The following is a 14192-nucleotide window of genomic DNA, read 5'->3' on the forward strand; positions in this document are numbered from 1 at the left end:
GGTTTTTAACTTAATTATGTCTTCAGCAACCAGAAGGTAAGACCAGCTGTCCATTCCAACATTCACAGTGCTGTGGTCTCTAATTGAAATGTCCTGACAGTAGTAAAATTATACAGGGTTCAGTGACATGTTTTAATCCACTGATCACTGCCTGGAGTGGATTTGACTGACCTTGCTGGGTAGAAGAATGTTCTTTTGCCTTATAGAATTAGAAAATTGTAAATCTTTCAAGATTGGATAAGGCTGAGATTAGGGGACAAAAGGCTACATATTGTAATATGAAAACCAAGTCTTTTTCCTCCCTTAGTAGCTATTTTTGAGTATTCATTACAATGTTTTATTCAGGATGTTGCCTTTTAAAGTTGTGTCATCACTTCCATTGAAAAAAATGTTTCCAGCAATATAATGTGGTTTGAAATTTGTGTCTACAAAGTCTGTCTTTGAAAAGAATATTTTTTTTAATTGCAACAGACAATTTTGCATTCTAAATTAAATTTACAGTAAGCAATGTCTTCATTATATTTTCTTGGCTCTATTAGTCCATTTTCATAAAAATAAAAAACTGACAGTCAAGCTTGTATGAAAATGAGAAATGAGCCTGAACCAAATCCCAGGAGAAGAGGCTAAGCAGGAAGTTTGCAATCAGGCCATCATCTGCTTTTGAACCTTTCAGCTAGATTGAATCTTTAAAACAATTTTGAATGTTTTAGGTTATGTTGGGATGAAAGTGTTACATCCACACTGTGATCGCTCTTTTCCTGTGTGGGTTAGATCTCCATGGGTGCCAATGAAACATGACCTGCACAACACTTGGCAAGCAGCCATGCAGCAAACAGGGAGCAGCTCAGGTGGGGTGGCCCAAGGTAGAACCAAAAATCAAGAGCATTGAACTCAGCTTCAGATTGCAGTGTGGGCAGAGGCTGTGGTAATTGTGGCTTCCTGCTACTAATGAAACATTTATTTTCTCTAGAGTTGTAAGCACAAGTTGTTCAGAACACAATGTTGAGAATATGGTGCTTCATCCTATAGAACATGACTTTTCTGTTGAGATTACCCTTTTTCTTATCTTCAAAGCAGGTGTGCAAAGGTAATTGCAAGACTTAACAAACCTTCTTTTCTTAAATGTCCTTAAATGTCCTTCTGTCCTTTTCTTAAATGATGTTTAAGCTCTTTGTCTTTTATGCTTCATCTCCTTACACTGCTTAGAAATAAGAAATGAGAGCAGCTCATCCTGTCTGTCGTTCTGCTGCAGGAATCAAGAAAAATTTCACTGAAATTATACAAGGAATTGATTTTATCCTGTATGTTTGTGACTTTTTTCATGCCTCACTCTGTTCTCTGTATGTTGCTGCTCTGGAACGATGAACTGTCAGGAGACAAGATTGGTATTTATGGGTTTCTTTTTACATTTGTGGGACCTCTTTGCAGCCTCCCACAGCTCCCGGGTTTTCTGGCTGTCCAAAATAATGCATATTAAAAGGCTTAAGAACTTTTTTGAGGCAATTCTGGACAGGTAATCTCTACAATGGTTTCTCATAAGATCACTCCATTAACATTTTTTAGTGATCTATTGTGGAGATTCTCCGGTACAAAAAGAACTTCAGGGTGTCCTTTATTGTCGCAGGGCCTTCCTTCTGTGGTGTGCTTTTCCAATAATGCTTCTGGACCTCTCTAAGAAGACAGTCTCTTTCTTTAAATCATATGAAATCAATCTTTTGTGAACAAAAGAATAAATTGGAAATAACAGCCCACGCTTTTTTTTTTCTTTTAATAAGAAAAGTCCCTTAAAATTGCTCTTTGACAAAACTTAATTCAGTTGTATTTCCATTTTGCAGGAAATCTTGATGCTCTTCCACCCTTCTTACACTAACTTCCAGAGCTTTTCCTTAAGGAAACAATGACCTGCAGAGTTTCAAAGGGTCAGCTGGTCAATTATCTAGTTAGAGGTATGTTATTTTCAGTGACCTGAATATATCTTATGATACTTCAGATAACAAGGTCAGTTTTCACAGAGGGGTTTATTTTATGTTAATATGTCATAAGGTACACTAAGAACTGCATAATCAGGGTCACAGTGCATTTTTTATCCATGAAGTCAAGGCTGAAGATGCAGAGTAAATCAGAACAGTAAATTTACTTTTTCTGTGTGTGCTGTGGCACAGCATGTACACTACAGGCAAAAGATAAAATAGCAAAGAATTGCAGCAGTGTGCTTCAGACTTCAGCCAGGTGTGTTCCTACAGGTGAGTAAGGAATGCACTGACATTTCCAAAGGTAAATAAGCATAACAAAAATTTCCTAATGGTCTAACTCTTCCAAATGTTTAGTGAAAGCCTGCATTGCTTTGGAGCATTACCACTTATTTGGCTAAGATGCCACCCCTGAAAGCTGGACTAGGATGCTCTTGTCAAACCACGGGCATTACTCAATTTGGAGTTGAGTAATGTTACATAGTATTATTTTGGGGTCATCCATTTAAAAAAAATAAAAGGACCAAAACCATCTCCCTTTTTTTCGGTTTCTCATTAAAATCATTTGCAGAGGATTGATGGTCTTGGTCAACAGCAATCTGTATGAGGCCAGTATTCACACCTGGAGGAAGGAAGAACCACAGATAACTGTTTTTTCCCATACAAAGCAAGCTACACCAATAATCATTAACAGAGGAACTGGGAGGGCAGACTATTATAAAGCTTATCCTTTACTATGATACTGTCAAGGCTTCTTCTGTACTGATTTTTACTCTTTTTCACCTTTTGGGATATCAGCAGGGTTGCATGAATAGCAATCCTATGACAAAATGTAGCTTCATGCTTGATTTTTGTTACCCTGATCATATAATGGACTTTATTTAAATGTGTGAGTTTTCATACACTGCCAAACATATATCAGTTAAGTACATAAATGTGTCCCATCTCTTTTCTTCTTCATTTTATATTTTTGATTGTAGTCTATTTAGGAGTTATAGACACATCTTTGATATGACCATAGCAACTGCTTTAAGCATTACATTATTTTTGTGATAAGAGGGGCAGGACTTCCTGCCTTGAACTTTCTACTTTGGTGTCTGCAGTGTGGATGGTTCACTAAACCCCCTTTGAAATCTGTTTGTGAAATCGGTGGGGAGAAATAGGAACTATGAGAACAGCTATTCAGCTGGCTATTTCTAGATATCTAATTTTACCTGAGATAAATCTAAATCTGGAAGTGCCTTTTTTCTTTCCACCAAATACAGTGAAAGCTTATAAGGACCAGTTTAGATGTAAACATCTATATTTGGCCAGATGGAATCCATCTGGCTCTCATTATTTCTATGTATTGTCCAGAAGGCATCTAATTTCAGATGTTAAGCAACTAACAATAGTAACAAATTCTTTACAGAGAATGTAGCAGCAACAGGCTCTTTTGGACACGATGTGTGCTGACACTGGTCACAACTCTCTACACACAAAAAAATACTCAAGCCTGTGTGAGTTCCTGGAAAGTCAAATGAGGTTTTCCTCTTTAAATATCCAGTGATAAATGAAAATTCTGTAAGAAATAAAAATGCTTCTTTTTATTTTCTTTTCACTTACATACCACCACTTATCACATTTTTTATAGTTAAAAAACCAGTTACAACTGCTCTGGCAATAAACTCTGTGTCATGTGCTATTTGGAAGGAAAGAGCAGATGATCACACTGGCACACAAGCTCCAAAACTAGTCTGTGCAAACTGAGCAAAGAGCACTCCCCTTAGAACAGGATGATTTTTTTAGCAAGAGTGGGGATGCAATCCCAACCCCAGCTCCTTGCTTTCACAGAGCAGCCAGCACTGCACCTGTACTCTCAAACCTCATAAACTGCCCACGTCTATCTTCATTCATTTGTCTGATATATGAATTCTTTTAAAATCTTTCCGAGACAATTTAAATCTTTCAGCATCAAGACAGCAACTCCTTATTGGACTGAGCCACAGTGCAACTTCTCTGTCAAAATTGCTCTAACAATGAGGTTTTGTGCTGGGTGTCTTTGAGAGGTATTTATTACTTGAGGCCATACAGTCTTTTACGGGCCAACATACGCTCTCATTGTTTTATGTGAAGAAAAAAAAGTTACGCAAGGCTGGGTTGGAAGCTCTTTGGAACCAAATAGAGAACTATTGTGTAATAACAGATGTTATTGTATAGCATTTTTCAACATTTACTCTAGACCAGAAAATAAGGACCCACTTTTAATAGGGGGTATTGCATTGACATGCCTACAAGTCAAGGCTGTTCTTTCTTTAAGTGCTTTTTAATAAAAAGAAAAGTTATATCAAATATCTAACATGGGCAACCCTGATAAAATCACTAATGATAATCTAAAATATTGGCAGTCACTGAATGGCATAAATGAGGGTAACATATAGCTGCTAATAATTTCTGAAACTTTTAGATTAAATGCAAATAGGTTTAATTCTGTTGGCTGGGTTTGGCACTGGAATGCTGCACAGGGATAGCTGTGAAGGATAACATTCCCAGGACATGGATACAGTGTCACTCATGAAGTGAAATGGCACATACTCTGACAGTAGATGCAGAAGGATATTTGAAAGGAGGTAATAGGTGTTTAGGGTTTTATTAGATAAACACCCTGATTTTTTCCCCCCATTACTGAACACTGGACTCAGATTGCTTCTCAGTTAAACTGGCTTTACCACAAGCTACAAAGAAAACCATGAGTGCTACTGCTCAACTTGCACTGAAGCAGAGGATTAACCTGTCTTCTGAGAACCTCACAGTGTCCTTGGAACACATGGCAAGGAGAAGAGGGTTATTTAAATAAACTGAGACACAGTTTCAGCCTTTGTACTTTTATTTACCCACTTTGTACTTTTTTTACCCACACATCCTTCCCTTGCTCTGTTTTCATCTGCATGAACTCAAATCTTAGGACATTTTTCAGAGCACCCAAAAAGAACCCAGTGTGAGCTTAAATTTGGTGCATCTAAAACAGAAATTCCCACAAAACATGCTTAGTCTTATTCTTAGTTTCTACAGAAAACAGTTGGCACTATCTACTTACTGTGAAACAGCAATTATAGCTGAGCTGGAATTTTTTGTGGATGCAGCATTTGCCCATATTGAATATTTTAAAGCTTGTAGCTTCTGGTAGCACACCAATAACTTTAAATGTACTAATTTACCCTGGTTCTCAGCTTATAATTAATCTTTTTCTGTCATGAATTCGTTTACAGATATTTCAGGTAACTCTAACTTGCATTTCATTCTGTTCTGTAAGGTTTTTTTCCCCATAACCAATATATATCAGGCAGAATCAAAACAAGTTGGATGTCAATACATACCGGATCTTCTAGTTTCTTTCCATTCCCTCCCCTTTTGTAATTTTGATATAAATCTATCCTGTTTTACTTAAAAATCTTTCAGAAGAGTGTTCCAAACATCATTTTGTTGGCTATTTCAGACCAAAATTTTCCTTTTTTAAAACTTCAACTTATTGTCTTTCAGGTCCTGCTCCTCTTTTATTTCTTCATCTTTCCCTGACCACAAAACATCACCTGCCACCTCTACCTTCATGACAATCAGCTGAGGGGCTGGAAGCCTGTAACCAGTGTGGTGACCCACCCTCTGTGGCCCACGTTCCAACATCAGCTGATGTGGGAGCAAGACTGACAATTGTGCTTTAACTCCCAAACTGTTCTTTTTCTGTCCCAAATGATCCCCCCTACACCATCTGCCAGTCCAATTTTACCAAGAATGGCTTGGGGCTTTATTTTTGCTACTTTTGTGTGCAAGAAACATCCACACATATCAGGACATATCAGGATCCTCTTCAAACAACTTCTCTTCCATAACACTGTCAAACAACATGATAATGGTTGGCCTAAAAGTCAAAAGTATTATTTTCATACTGCCAATAACAAACTAACTTCTTCCTGTGTTTCGAGCTCTTCAGGTATGGGCCTACGTTTCACTATGTGTTTGTACAGCAATTAACACAAGCTTGCTGACTGCCAGCCATGGGTAGCAGTTCAAGCAGAGCTTGAAACAGGAAGCAGAGCTTGAACAAGATGATCCAAGGAAAAAGAATATCATGTTACTTCTCCAGTTACATATGCTCTGTGGGACAGTTTCTCATTTCAGCCACCGCAGTGTAAATCTGGAATAATTCCACTGGAAAGCTACTCCTCTGCACCAGAACATGGTGTATTGTATCTACTGTTTGCTGTTAAACACAGGGCATGACTTTTCCATTTATACATCATTTCTTTCAAGCTTTAACATTATTTCAGGCTTTGCATGCTAGGCTAGTTATGATTCATGTGGCACCAAAATAAATCTCTTCCTCCTGCCTCTGCCTTTTTTTCTTATTCAACAGAGGGGACGATGTGCTAATTAAGTCCTTTCTTTATTGAAGACAGATGCACATTTTCAGCAGTTTACTGGAAGTGTCATTTTTTAAAAAATATGGGAAACTGCAAAAAAATCATCACTTCAAATATGCCTGCAGGAAGAAGGGATACTTATCTGCTATACTTCTGTAGTACTAACAGGCAATTGCTATTGGGTTTCACCTACCCCAGGCAGACCCTGCCCCATGGGGCCCATCTCAGTTTTACTTGCATCCATCCCATGTCTAGGTATGTTCTTCCAAAGCTGTCAGCAAATGTTGGTAAGGGCTTGTGGCTGGCAGAAACAGCCACTGGTTGTCCATTGGAGTGTGAAGAACTTTGGAGGTTTGGCTTTCAGAGCACGTGTAGCATAAAGGAGGAGGGTGGATGTGGATGGCAACAAGCGTCAGCTGTCAGGGACCTGGGCAGAAAAGACAAGGGAGTGGGCTGGGAGCAATGCAGAGATGTCTGATGGGGAGCTAGAAGAGTCTGTGGTAGATACGTTGCTTTGGAGCGGGAAAGGTCTCTGGGGGTTTGGGGTGAGAAGGAGAAAGTGGCAGAGACTCAGGGCTGACGAGAAGCTTTGATTTAGAGGCAGAGACACAGAGAAACTTGCCCTTTTCTCACTTCTCATTCCACAAGTTTTGTCTTTGCTAGTAGTAAACTGTCAACTGTCAACTAACATTATTAAAGTAATTTCATCAGACAGTAACAGTACTCAGTTCTGACTGCAGAACATACTTCAGAGCAGTATGTTGCATTAGAGAAAATTGTGTGTGAACTGCTGGGATTCTTCAGGTTGTCCTGAGACTCTGAGAAGTCAGGTGTTAAAAGAGTTATGTTGATTTGAAACCATAAAGTTCCCCAAATTATTCTTATTTAATAAACTAAATTAGTCAACCTTGATAAAAAAAAAAATGAAAAAATAATCAGGAATAAGGGATAACATCACTGATTTTTTTGAAATTAATTTATTTCTAAGTAGACAATTGTCCTCTAAAATGTCACTGATTAACTTAGACAACAGAAGTAGGACCTTTTCTTTTCCCAAGATTTCAAGATACACTGTCCAGTGTCCATGAAAGAAAGAGAAGAGTGTCATCTGGGAAAGAAAGGCACTTCGGTAATTCTATTTTTTTTTTTTTGGTAACATCCATTTGGCAAGTCAATTAAAAAAATAACAAACAACCACTGTAATTCTTCTAAAAACAGAAGAGTAAATAATGTTTCATAGAAAAGAATAAAATAATGACAACAGTTTCAATGTCTAATTAGAAATTTTAACTGTTTTGATGATATTCTAACTGAGAGAGATTTTTAGAGTCAGAGAAAGCACTGAGACTGCCAACGAAGTACCACAAAGGAACTTCTGAAAACTTAAGGGATGTATTGGCACAAGAACAGGTTTGTGAATGTGTCTCGAATTTCTTGGTGCCAGTTATCTTCTCTGATCTGTGCAACTTTCAGCGTACAAACCACACTATGCAAGCATTTTAAACGTCTTGTGTAACTATAAAAGTTAAAGTTTAAACTGTGTCCTTTCCAAAAAGCATGTGGAGACTTAACAATCAGACAAAGTATTGGCTATGGCCAAATGTTAGAAAGAAGCTCCTAAGATCTATAAATAAGCAAAACCTGACGGATTAGCTGAGAGGACCAAATGCATGTCTCTGCTGACTCAAATATTCACTCCTGCTTCTAAATAGTGCTTTTATAAAGAAGCAATAAACTATATCCACTAACTGTCAATGTCTCTATTCTCAACTCTATGTTATGAAGATCTCTATCTAGGAATAAACTTCCTCTAAGATAAAACAAGACTGTGAGCTTTGGAGACAATAGATAGATTGTCCCTGTAGCTGAAGAGACTAATCCTTAAGCATTTTAAAGAATACAGTGTATTCTTCACATTGTACCTAACACAATTACACTTTGTTAAAAATTGGCTCCTGGTAATATGGGGGATGGAGGAATAGGTACTGTTCTACCTTTTTTCTTTTCTTTCAAAAGACCAAGTGGCCACATTTTGCCTCTGATTATCCTTTATTGTCTTCCCAAAGCTGGAAGTACGTTGAGGGATATTTTTCCATATGGCTTTAGGAAGTTTAGTACACAAATACGTTTTCATTAAATTAGTGACTCTGATACAGATAGCTGGTATTAGATTATTGCAGTTTATATAAATTAATGTAGACAATATAAATCTAAGCTGTACATCAAGAATATAAAAAGAAAAAACAAATCATGTTACAATAACTATTTTTGCCAGTAATGCATCTGGCAATACAGCTGTGACTTTGCAGAAAATAACTTTTATCTCCAGTCTTTTTATGTAGAGCAACAATTAAGTAAAATAGAAACATATGATATTACTGATGGGAAGGGGTTCTTTGAAATACTTTTACTTAAAAAAAAAAAAAAGGAAGAATATGAAAATGGGTCTTAATATGCACTGGTTCCACTAGATCAATGTCAAAAAGTGAAGCGGACAATACAGCAGTCTGAGACTGATAAAGTGTAATTGGCTCTGCTCTGCCTGTGGCATGTGTAGAACTTACGCTGTTGCATAGAGCTACTTGTGTACTGTGACATTTCTGACTGTTTCCAGCTCCAGCTTTGTCACACCCATAGTGCTTCCTGCCTGGGAGCTACCCTACATGCAGCACACAGGTCACATTGATCTGCTCTGTGCCATAGGGTCAGGATGGCCTGCAGCTCTGCTGATGCTGAGCTGCTTGTGGAAAGCAAACACTGTTGTCCTGGACAAAGTGTCCTGCAGCTTTCAGAGGGAAGGGTGCATTCAGCCTCTCTGAACCACTCTCTGGAATCTGGAAGGTACATGTGCTCAAGCACAGGTGTTGATGGTCCCTGTCAGAAAAAAACTTTCAGCTCTTCAAGTATCTGAACACCATGGATGATACACTTTGCATTGTCTAAATACAGCTTTTCCTGCCTGACACCTGTGTGTGCATCTGTACTAGACAGATGTATAGATGCATGGCCCAGAACAGCAGGCAACATGGCACAGACATACCCCTTACTCAGAAGGATGGCCTGGTGGAGCTTTTTATGAGGCTATGCTGCAGTTTTCTGGGGTAGAGTTAATTTCCTTCATAGCAACTGGTATGGGGCTGTGTTTTGGTATTGTACTGGAAACAGTGCTGATAACACAGAGATGTATTCATTATTGCTGAGCAGGCCTCACACGGAGTTAAGGCCTTTTCTGCTCCTCACCCCACCCCACCAGTGAGGGTACACAAGGAGCTGGGAGGGGACACAGCTGGGACAGATGACCCCAACCGACCCATGGGATATCCCAGTCCATATGGCATCAAGTTCAGCATATAGAGCTGGGGGAAGAAGGATGTGGGAGATGTTCCAAGTGATGACATTTGTCTTTCCAAGTCACTGTCACTCATGATGGAGCCCTGCTTTCCTGGGGATGGCTGAACACCTGCCTGCCCAGTGTTGAATGAATCCTTGTTTTGCTTTTCTTGTGTGTGTAGCTTTTGCTTTCCCTATTAAACTCAACCCACAAGTTTTCTCACTCTTAGTCTTTCAATTCTCTCCCTTTTTCCACCATCAGGGAGTGCGCAAGTCGCTGTGTGGGGCTTGGTTTAAACCACTGTGGAGGCACATCTAAGTCATCGTGAAGTGAACACCTCCAGTAGCCAAATTCAGTGGTGATTATGAAGGGTGCCCCACACTGGTAAACTCTTACACAAAGTGTTTTGCCTTCTATAAAGCAGAGAGCAGCCGAAAACCATGGCTGTCACTGTGAAGGAATTTTCTAAACTTTCTAATTTCTATACTTTCTAAGTTAGAATTCACATATGAGCAAAAATCTCAAAAAAAAGAAATGTCTTCTCCATTTTTATCCAAGCAATGGTTGCCTCTGCAACAGCAGATTGCAGTGCACCATATATTAATCAATTCATCACTAGAGAACATTGATATTAGAAAGTTTTGAGAGCTTGTTCATTTGTGCAGTGAGTTTGATGTAGGTCCTGTATAGACATTAGCTTTTCAGAAACCAGTGGAGCTTGTGTCACAGCAAAAGTGTTATGACACCAGATGAGATGGAGCTATTTCTGTCCTCCTATATGTTGTATCACAAGTCAGCGTGAAGAGCAAGTGCAATAACTCTGTCTGTGTTGTGAAGCTGCTACAAAGCTGGCTGGCAGACTACAAGTATTTGCTCACATAACAGGTCTGTCAGATTGGAGCATATCATGTGGGTCTGAGACAATCATCAAAGGGCTTTGGTTCCTGTCAACTTGTGACTTACACAACTCTGTTCCCATATGTTTTGCATTATTTGAAAGAAAGCTGGATCCATTTTACTTCAGATGAATTCTAAAAGAGATAAACCTATAAATATGAGAAAGAAAAATAATTTTGTATTTTGTCTTGCAAGACTGTCCTCCTGAGATGGGGAGAAAGGCATCTCCCCTAACAGGAGCAGTGCTAGCGTGGGCTAAAGATTATATCCTAAAAGTCACTGTGGGATGTAAAGTAGTGGTGATGCAAAGTCACCCTCTTGGTCCAGTCTGGGAGTAGGGTTTTGTCTCATTTTAAGCTATGAGAAAACTCCTGGAGCAGCTCTTATTTTCTTTCTTTTCTGTGTCTCAGCTTTTTCAAGACTCACCTAAGTTTTCAGCATATGGAAATACACTGTTTTTCACCCCAACCAAAGCTTCATGACAAATCAGGAAATGTGCAGGCCTCTCCAGAGCATAGAAAGCCAGCTTTCCATAAAATATCCACTCTGATCTTAAATTAATGCGAAAAAAACGTGTTTTCAGTGTTCTGCAAGGAAAATCTAAGCCCCAAAGTGCGTCAGAATTTAAAATTGCACTGGGATTTTTGCGGGGATTTTTCTTTTCCAGAAGGGCGCTATAGCCAAGGAAACCAATAACATTTTGCTGGACTGTTTGTTTGTTTTGAACTGGGCTGACTCAAACAGTAAACTTCACAACTTTGTTTTTTCTTAATTGTGTTGCACATTTTTTGCCAAATGTTCTTGCTGATAATCAAAGCAGCAATCTCTCCTTGGAATCTGCCAGAGCCGTTTTCTGCTGCTAATCTGTAGATGCTCAACTAAAGTATGTGTTGGAACATAGGAGAGCAAATCTGAAGTCAAAGTCCTCATCTATCAGAAGCAGGTGCCTCTTGATCCCAAACATTCTGCTCCCACACCCCAGTCCTGCATGGCTGGGGCCTACAATGAGGCAATGCATTGCAGATGCCAATAGCAGCTGCCCTTACAGGATGGAAATGCAGGCATTGACCATCTTATTTAAAAAAAGATGATTGAAACTCTTAGGGCTGCAATTGGATATTTTCTTTTTCTGTTTGGTGGAAAGGGAAAAGGCCACGGAGAGATCTTGTTAGTTTGCTTTTAGATTTATAATGAAGACTATTTCAGTATAGCTTGCTTAAACTGCAGAGATATGATTATTAGCTGGGAACTCTTAACTATAAAGGGAAAATTGCAACAGGACAAAAGTACAGTTCGGTTCCCAGAAACATTCTAAGATTTCGTATTATTTCACCCTGAATTTAGTGTTAAAATTTCAGATATTGAAATTGTTCTCCAAGGGAGACTCCGACTAGCTGTGAGCCACTAATTGATCACTGTGATGTTCTGACACACTTTTTTGAAAAATAAATTGATATCTCTGAAACTCAATGCTTCAGTTTGGTTTATTCAACAAAGAGGTATGCCTAGTATTCCAAACCAGTTCCACATCAATGGCATCACTCCCAGAACCCTATTGATCCATTCAAGCTTCTTTGCTTAAAAAAATCTGGTTTTAACATGTGGATCAGACTTTTAGACCACAGTATATTTCCTGCAATGTATTATCAATTTTATCAAAGGGAGACTGTAAACATTTAATTTAAATACGAATGTTTTGTGTCAGGCCAACAAACTAGTAATGCCAAAACTCAAGAAAGTCTGGGTTGGACAGACCTGAAGCAAAATTTTGAGCTTTGGCTTTCCTAGTGATTTTTTTCTTTTCCCCTGTAACATTGAAATTTACTTATGGAAAAGTGAACAGTCCACTAACAATAATGGTTCACAAGCTCTCATGTAAACCATGTGTATGAACTACCCAGGCACTGGATTTACTATATAAGACTGGTTATATCCCTCTGAAAACTGGAGATATATTATATATATATATATATCAGTTCTCGTTATACTTTTTCTAATGATATAAGGTTAAGTCACATCACAGACAAAAAAGCCATGTGTGTCCTTATAAGAATACAAGGGAAGAGAAACAAGACCTTCTCATTATTTTGAAATGAGGAACTCCACCAAAAATTTTGTTAGATAATTTATCATGTTGACTTTACCGTTTCTGAAATGTTTTATTTTTGTAAAAGACTTTTAAAACCAGTTTTTATCTCCCTCTTGGTAGCAAAAGGCACTCTGAAACTAGTGAATGTATGTTAGAAAATGTTTACTTGAACTTTGTAAAACAAACTGTTCATCTTGGGTGTAACAGAAATGCTCTCTTTTATATTACTGTTCCCATGTCACTCTACAGCAACTGGCCAACCAAAACACCTACTTACAAAGATGAACTATACCATTGCAACCTCCTTGGCTACTCTACCATTGAATTTCAGTCGATAAATTTGCATTTAGCTTATAATTTGTTCAATATGCCTTACTAATTTGGCAATATTTGTTTTGGCACATAAAATAGAAGGCAGCTGCTTTAAATGTCCTGCTAAGTTCTTTGTTTTGTTTTGAGAGGTTTCTTTTTTCTTTCTCTTTTTTTTTTTTCCTTACCCTTTCCTTTTTCCTTCGTAAAAGGATCTAAGATATGAAAAAGCTCCAGTGTCGTGGACAGGACTGAGTTTCCTGTTTATGAGTCACCATAAATATGAAAGGTGCTGGTTGACATTTCTCAGCTGAGGGATTTGACACAAGTCTGTGTTGAGAGCAAATCCCCAAGCAGGGTGGTCTTGCATTGACTTGTCGACCTTGTACATTGTTGAACGGAATCACTTTTAAAGAACAGTAGTTAAAGGAAAAGTCAGCTCCTCTAGCAGCTCTTCTTACTGTTACTCTGTTTAGAAAAGTGTGTTATGGTATCTTTGCTGTGTAGGAGTGATGGTTGAATTGTGGCTTTTAAAGAGAGAGCAATTAGCAACATATACTTGGATTTATTCTTGCAGACACCTTAATTTCCCTCATTTCCTAGTGTTTTTACATTCCTTCTCAAAACTCAAGGAGCCAAAACATTGTGTAGCTGTTGCTAGTGGGCAACCAAGGTAAACCAAAGTAAAATTTTTTTGTGTATTTTGTGGGCACACCTGCCTGGTGTGTCTCTCAGCCACACCACTGCTTTCATTACAGGGATTGCTTTAGCCTATTAATTGCAGGTGCAAAAGGGGAATGTAGATATGGTTAATGTCTGCTGAAAACACTGAGCTAGATAGAGGAGGTGTTGTAAAGAGCATACATGGAGGTTTGTGCTAGGATGTGACTGAGTCATAAATCAAGTGTAAATAAAGGAATGTGTAGTGGTAATAGTGTCACTCCAACTGCCTGCTCTCCAGGCTGGGCAACATACAAATTGCTGTGGGTGGGAGTGAGTTTTCCATCTAAACTCCAGCATTTTTGGCTTTAGCTTTAAGTAATCCTGGGGCCATTCCCTTTGTGGCAGCATGATGCTGCAGTATATCAGCAATTAAATCAGCAGCAGGTATTAAACATATAGGAATACACATGGGAAGACACACTGTGAGATATCTCCAGTAAGCTCTGAGCAACACTTCCTTAACATGCACGTGGAAG

The 14192-nt window shown here is 38.6% G+C and overlaps 1 long non-coding RNA gene across 1 annotated transcript; it reads left to right on the plus strand.

Annotated features, from left to right (window-relative positions):
- The first annotated feature begins 835 nt into the window (after positions 1-835).
- Positions 836-6298, plus strand: LOC108449269. The gene is made up of 3 exons (XR_001865418.1): positions 836-1087; positions 1836-1946; positions 5490-6298. It is a non-coding gene; the product is annotated as an uncharacterized LOC108449269 (long non-coding RNA).
- Positions 6299-14192: the final 7894 nt, after the last annotated feature.

The sequence above is a fragment of the Corvus brachyrhynchos genome, unplaced genomic scaffold (genome assembly GCF_000691975.1).
Source record: "Corvus brachyrhynchos isolate BGI_N302 unplaced genomic scaffold, ASM69197v1 scaffold116, whole genome shotgun sequence".
NCBI lineage: Eukaryota > Metazoa > Chordata > Aves > Passeriformes > Corvidae > Corvus > Corvus brachyrhynchos.